Source organism: Staurois parvus, unplaced genomic scaffold (assembly GCF_062004578.1).
Source record: "Staurois parvus isolate SC_StPar_1 unplaced genomic scaffold, SC_StPar_1.0 ptg001051l, whole genome shotgun sequence".
Lineage (NCBI taxonomy): Eukaryota > Metazoa > Chordata > Amphibia > Anura > Ranidae > Staurois > Staurois parvus.
In genome coordinates this window covers 4,798,852-4,804,851 of record NW_028318847.1, presented here as the reverse complement: position 1 = coordinate 4,804,851, position 6,000 = coordinate 4,798,852, and the positions used below count along the sequence as shown (strand labels likewise).

At 42.5% G+C, this 6,000-nt stretch overlaps 1 protein-coding gene across 2 annotated transcripts in view; it reads left to right on the top strand.

The window, feature by feature from the left end:
- The first annotated feature begins 3,816 nt into the window (after positions 1 to 3,816).
- EFEMP2 (EGF-like fibulin extracellular matrix protein 2) overlaps positions 3,817 to 6,000 on the top strand; it is a 69,385-nt gene continuing 67,201 nt past the window's right edge. Inside the window, exon 1 of one of the 2 annotated variants that reach the window (XM_089658094.1) lies at positions 3,817 to 3,835. The gene's annotated coding sequence lies outside the window, so the exon portion shown is untranslated. Of the gene's footprint in view, positions 3,836 to 4,040; positions 4,369 to 6,000 lie in introns of those variants that run through there. The other variant, XM_089658093.1, reaches the window with a different exon arrangement.

Below are 6,000 nucleotides of genomic sequence, written 5' to 3'. Positions count from 1 at the left end.
ACTGACTAGTATTCCAATGTTTCTCTTCTCCCTCAATTTCTTTCCATCACTCAGCTAATGTGATCCCAGTGCTGATGGAGAGGGACAGGGGAGGGCAAACAAGGATGCTGTGCAGGTGCCCGACGTCCTCTTAATCAACTGATGATGTCATTAGCTGTTGGGACGCTGGCGGCTAGACGTTTGTAATGGTGCACAATGAAAACCTGTGGCTTTGTGTAATTAAAGGCAAACTTGATCCACCCGCTGGCTTGTATATGATTTTTGGGCATTTTGCTAAGGCACCACTGAAGAGACCTGAAGGCACCCTGGTTGAAAGAGAAGCTCTATGCTACAGGCATTGTACAAATGCAAAATTTTAGGAATACATAATGGACTTGAGATGCCTGCAACTGAGGGAATTTTCATCTGATTTGCCTGGTTAAAACTGGACCAAATTTCCTGTCATCTCCAAGTTGAGCACTTTTGGTAGGATGTGTTTTCTGGACCGATTCTATGAATTTCCCTGAAATTAAGCTGTTGCTCAGGTGCTATCATGTTCATACAATGATCATTCGGCAGGCAGATTCTGCTTGTCTGGCAGTCTGTTATGGTACTATTCTCTGTCAATGGCACATTTGCCATTCACTGTAATGGATCTATGTTTCAGCACACCACAATACACAGATGTGGACCATCTGTGTATTGTGGTGCACTAAAAACCAAGTTCATGTGTGTATATAGGTCTAGTTTGGTGCAGTGGCAGCCCATACTAATATGTGATAAGTTGAGGGTGAGGAATTCCCAATTCTCATTACCAACTCTTTTTCTGTATGAATGCAGCATTTTTAACATGTGCAAATGCCTCAAAAAGAGTTAAAAAAATTTTTTAAGATGCTCTGGGATAGGCCAGGAAATAAAATTCATATCCAGTGGGACCTATTCCATACATAGACAGCCCCAGGGGTTGTCTCATGAAATACATCTGTTTGACATGGGAAGTGATGGAGCTGCCTATTGTGTGCTCAAGGCATTTTGTGCACTATAAAATGCATCGGGTAGCTTCATTTTAAAGTTAATATCCAACCTGAAATCTAGCATGATCTGATGGGCTTTAGTGAGAAGACCCCAGTAATCAGACACTGCTGAGTTCCTGTGACCCTTAGGCTGCATTTAACTTTTTTGAGTAGAACACAAGACATTTCAGAGCTTAGTAAATGAGGTGAAGCTTCACTTTACAAAGAATACCCAATCACATGCAAGAAAAATGAAAAACAAAAACAGCATTTTTGCTTGCACACGATTGGATGATGGGAGTCAGCAGAGCTCCCCCTTATTTACTGCACTCTGGAGCAAATGCCCTTGCAGAGTGCAGCTGCACCTGCAAAGTGCACAGTCTATTTGCCTTTAGTAAATCAACCCCACAGTGTTTAGGTTTCATGAAATATTTCTTCTTTAGAGCAGACAATTTTGGCTGAATTGGGTAACAATGATGGTTTGTATAACTGTAAACACTATACCTAACTGTTCTCCAGGAAATACTTAAAGTAGACCTTCACCCCAAAAGCCACATGGTTGTTCCTCACTCCAGCCCCCTCCTTTTACCACAAATGGTTATTTTTATTTTGTTTAGTGCTTTGTTTTTCTGCTTTCTCGCCTAGGAGAGAATGATGTTGCACATGCGTACACAGATGTGCTGAAGGCCTCTTCCAGGCCTCAAGACCGAGCTGAGACCTTCAGCACATCTGCACATGTGGGTTTCCATGAAGGTGGTCCAGAACCTCTTTTCCAGTGCCTGCGTGAGCACAGCTCAGCCTATAAGCAGAAGCGCCACAGGGCTCTGCCAGGTCCCAAAGGTTGGGCAGAGACCTTGGTCTCATCTGTGCACACACTGGTCAATCAAACATGGTGGCACCAGTGGAGGGATGGAGCCACGATCAAGGGGACTGAAGTTCCTCTTTAAAGAGAACTCCAGGTACAATCTTAATTGCATTCTTACATTAGCCCATCTTGGACCGATGTAAGTATGCATATCTCAGACCTGAAGGAATGATGTGGAAACTGACAAGCATTGTAGTCTTCAGCATTATTACAGTGATTGCTGTGATCTTCTGGGTCCTGTGCTCAGCACTACCTCACTGCACCCTGGCCATAGTTGCTTTTTAGTTTTTTCAGTGACTACAAGGTGTTCTCTCAGCCTAGAGTTCAGCTTTACTTATCAAGCAAAATTTATTGGAATTCAGCTGAAGTTTACTTTAAAGCAGTAGTAGGCAACCTTAAAGATCTACCTGAACAACATGGAAGAAGTCAAAGATCACCAGGAACAGTGTCGGCTAGTGTCACCTCCTCAGATCTGACTAGTTGCCATACTATTGTGTCACAATCACATGCATTGCATGGCAATTATGGGCAAATCAGGTAATGAGGAGACACCCACATATTGTCTGCTCACCACCTGTCAAACACACTCAGAACACTTTGCAGGGAGCAGCAGTGCCAGTGAGTGAATGCCAGTGAATGAGACGTTAGTTGCATCGGGCAGTGGCACTCTTAGGGTTCATTCACATGTAAAGTTGGGGGGTAAAACCCTGCGGTTGAGTCACAGTTTTAACACCCCCAGTCCCTACCCCCTTTAGCTGCTGAGGCAGCAGCCAAAGGTGTACACATGCCACAGCAGAAATTTTTCCTCTTGTTACATTTGGTGGGTGCTACCATCTGTCAATCAAGACCCACTAGGGTAAAGGGGGCCACTCTGCAGGTGCCCTGCAATTGCATGCTTCTGCGGAGTCCAAAGGGTTAAAGTAGGTGGTGAGAAAGCAACACACCACTGCCTGTTTAACCCCTTCTTCAGGACACTTGCAGAGCAGCCTCATTCACTTGAATGGGTTGTGCTTGGCAGGTGCTACACCCACCAACTATGACAGGGCGTAGGAGCCAGCACTACAGGGGAGGCATCAACATATGCGGCTCTTGCTCCCTACTACAGCTCCAAATTTACAAGTAGTCTCTCTGCATTGCACTCTGTTTTATGCTGTTGGACGGCGGGTCAGCAAGCCCAGACCGAGATCTACCAGTTACCTGTCTTAGATCTATTGGTAGATCATGGTCTACTGATTGATGACCCACGCTTTAAAGCAAACCTATGTTTTACCCTAGCAAGGCCAAGCAATGGGTTTTTGCCCTCTGTCCCAGCAGAATATACTCACCTTTCATGCACTTCTCCTGTACTTCAGTAACAGCTGTGAACAAACAGAATGCCTGGTACTTTCGGGTATGAAAGAGCATTCACCCTCCTTCTCCCACATGACAGCACTGGTCTGTGGTTGTTAACCAAGCACTCTCACATGAATGGGGAAAGAGTTCCCAGTCCTGAATACACAAATGCTTTGCCTTTCATTTCTATTTTAAACTGAATGGGTTGTTTTATGAGGTGAGGATTTACAATCACTTTAACAAGCAGTCTTCTCCTACCAAAAAAAGTATTAAGCATGAACTCACAAATGTGCATAAAACACACAAAAACACATTGAAACAACACGATAATGCGGCAGTACTAGTATGAACCTAGACTAATGAGGACACATACTATATAAGTGTTACAGAAGGTGAGTAATGATGGGTAACGGTAAGCAGTACCTCCTTTACTGCAATCACAGCATCTTTTGAAAAACTTTAGGGGCTTGGGGCCCCTTACAGTAAAAAACTCAATGGACTTGTGTGGTTAGGTGAAAGGTGTGTGGCGGATGAGATCGTTTTCTGTGGTGGTGTTATAATGTGGTTCTGGTAACATTCTTTAAGGGGAGGAGAGCAGATCTCTGAGCGTGTAAGAGGCTCTTGCTTGCAAGGGGGTCTTTACAAGGTAAGGTCTCACAATATTAAAAGTCCTAGGGACCTCTAGGGGGAAAAGTTGTGACACAGGTCTCTAGGGGTGTGTAAGGGGTGGGGACCCAGATGGGGGTGAACAGCTGGACATAAAAGAGCTGTGTGTCTGTGTTTAAGTAAAACCAGGTGTGGGGGGAATTTTACTGGAAAGTAGGGAGGGATTGGCAGAAAGTCAGGAATTTGGAGAAAGGGAGACAGAGAGAAATAGAAGTAGGAGAGTAGAGACACTGAAAGACAGAGTGGGACGTGGTTCCAGGATCAGAGAGGACAGAGAGTACATGAGATTGAAAAAGTGGGACTCGGAGAAAGAGACAGTCCCTGGTAAATGGTACGAGAAGGAGGGGAAAGCCATACAAGAAGGAAGTGAACAAGGGAGACATTTCAAACTGGAGAGAACATAGAAGAAGGAGGAGAGTGGGATTATTCTGGAAAGAGGGAGAAAATATAGGAGGAATTGGAACGACGTGCAGGACAACTGCGAACAGAAGCGCTGACAGACAAACAAAAACTGTGAGTAATCTGAAATATCACATCTGGCTATCTATCACGTAATAACACGGTTGTCTGGAACCCACTTATTGAATGAGTGTACAATTAGTTTTCATATTACGGTGGCTATTATGGCAGCTTTAACACAAATGTGATGTGTAGTGAAGCGTCTCTGTGATTTCTAGCATAGGGTAAAAAATGTATCGTCATGTACGCATCAAACCAGTGAGGGATCCTAAAGTGCAAGGTCAGCAAAGTAGTAAAGTATAACTTTATTTTATTTTTATGAAAAAGAAGCACAGGATGCAATTTATTATAGGAATGGAATCTATTTTAGAGAAGTCATTGATATTTCCTCTGTCTTGTGTATAGACAATACCTTATAATCATCTTCACATTGATTCAATTGTCAGTGTGAAAAGTGTAGTAGAGATGTGCAGAGTGCAGTAATCTATAAGCAGAGGAGATTCTATATAACAGTTCCTGCGGGAATTAAAAGCACAAATAGATATTGGATAACACTTTTCTGATAAGGCTGTTTAAGTGCTTAGATTGTGCCATAAACAATGGTTAGATAGATAGGTAATGAGCTATGATCTATAATGATAGATAATGATCTATAGGGGAAATGAAAGGCAGACTAAAACAGATCATACTTTCACAATTACAATTTTGTTTGTTTGAAAAAATAATTTCCATCCTGCTACTTCAAATTTTCTCATCAACAAATGTTCCAAAAACAAAAAACTGTTTTAACAAAATTCTCCTGGTGAATGGCCAGCTTCAGAAACAAAAAAAAGAGGCTGGTCTGAGAATTGTACTAGTGGTAGATGTAATTTTAGATGGGGGGTTAAATAAGAAACAAATGTACAAGATTAGAGACTGTGTAGCTGTTCAACAGTCACAAGTGTGTGTTTGTATGCAGGGGAAGACTGGGGAACCTTTAGCCTGGAAGGTAAACGCAACCTACTAGCCATTTCATGGTAGGAAAATATTTCTGTGGTCTAAAGAACATGTGCCATGGCACCTCATTGATTAGTAGGCATGGTGAAAGGTTGGTTTTTCTAAAAGACATGATTTAATGTAACACACTTTTTCACATCTTCTAGGATCAGCTTCCTTTGCAGCTCTCAGAATTTGGTCACTTGATATCCCAGAACCGCAAAAGGAAGTCGGTGCTTGCCTCTGCCAGATGCTGTGTTCTAATGTCTGAACAGGGTCTGGTAGCAATATAGTAATACTAAATGTGTCCCTAACTGCAGGTACTGCTTTCATTGATGTTTAATAGTGAAGTATCTCAGCTAAGGGCCACCAGTCTCACATGTCTTTTTATTGGCCTCTGCCTCCATCTCCTCTCTGTATAGTAGATACATCCAGCATCAGACTTAATTTGGTGTAACAATAACTAATATGTGGGAAAATTCAACCAGACTTTCCTTCTGATATATAAGCTTAAGGGTTCTACAGATTCGGGGGCTTAGCAAGGTCAGGTGATGATCAACTTATGTTTAAAACCACAGAAAGGGTCTTTTGGTCTAAGGTTTCTGAAAAGAGACGCTAAACTGTTTGTTATCATTTCACAGCTTCAAAAATATCTTTAAGACAATCCAGATATGAAATGAACTGTGTGGTGCTTCAAACCATTCAATGAAC